General features: G+C 42.0%; 1 non-coding gene across 1 annotated transcript; it reads left to right on the top strand.

The window, feature by feature from the left end:
* The first annotated feature begins 178 nt into the window (after positions 1-178).
* Positions 179-261, top strand: TRNAL-CAG. The gene has a single exon. It is a non-coding gene; the product is annotated as a tRNA-Leu (tRNA).
* The last annotated feature ends 565 nt before the right edge of the window (positions 262-826 follow it).

Below are 826 nucleotides of genomic sequence, written 5' to 3'. Positions count from 1 at the left end.
GTGGGAGGAAGTAGGGAATAGGAAAGGGCTGTCGGAGGCGTTAGTTTTCCTGCTTTGCAAAAAGAGAATTTGAGTTTTATCTGAAACAATAAATAAACACAACGTTAATATAGCACGACAGTATAAAGCATCAGTGCATGATAAAGTTAAGGGAAAATAAGAGGAAACGGGCTCCTGTGTCAGGATGGCCGAGCGGTCTAAGGCGCTGCGTTCAGGTCGCAATCTCCCCTGGAGGCGTGGGTTCGAATTCCACTCCTGACAAAAGTCCATTTTGCTTAAGACTGAACCAACTGGCAAATAGAATTGAATTCTTGGAAAAAGAAGTATTGGTTGACCCAAATTGCTCTTTATCCTCCGTAGCTACAAGTGCAAAGACTATAAGTGCACCACTGTAAGTATAGAACTAAATCTGTTTTTCTGTATTATAGGCAGGAGGCTGGTCTGTGAAATCAGGGAGCCTAAGATCCATGTGTAATTACGAAAAAAACAATTTTTTTTTTTTACTTTAGATTCCAGCTTCCCAGTGCCTATTTATTCATTCTTTTATCCAACCACCGTGTTTGACTCCTTTCTATATGTGGAGCACACTAACGCAGGCAGATACCAAGACTCCTCTGACTGAACAAAGAAAAGCCCTCAACCCAGGATCCCTTAATTTACTATAGCAAGCCTGAGCTTAACGCTAAGGCAGTAGTGCTGAACTTCGGTAATCATCAGATTCTCCACCGCCTTGCCCTCCCCAATTCCACCACCGATTCTAATTCGGTAGGTTTGTTGTGTCATGGAACACCAAGAAAAGAAATCAACAGACCAAACAAGAAAAAAA

This window comes from Galeopterus variegatus, unplaced genomic scaffold (genome assembly GCF_000696425.1).
Source record: "Galeopterus variegatus unplaced genomic scaffold, G_variegatus-3.0.2 Scaffold98078, whole genome shotgun sequence".
In the NCBI taxonomy this organism is placed as follows: Eukaryota; Metazoa; Chordata; class Mammalia; order Dermoptera; family Cynocephalidae; genus Galeopterus; species Galeopterus variegatus.
This window is presented reverse-complemented; position numbering and strand designations above follow the sequence as displayed.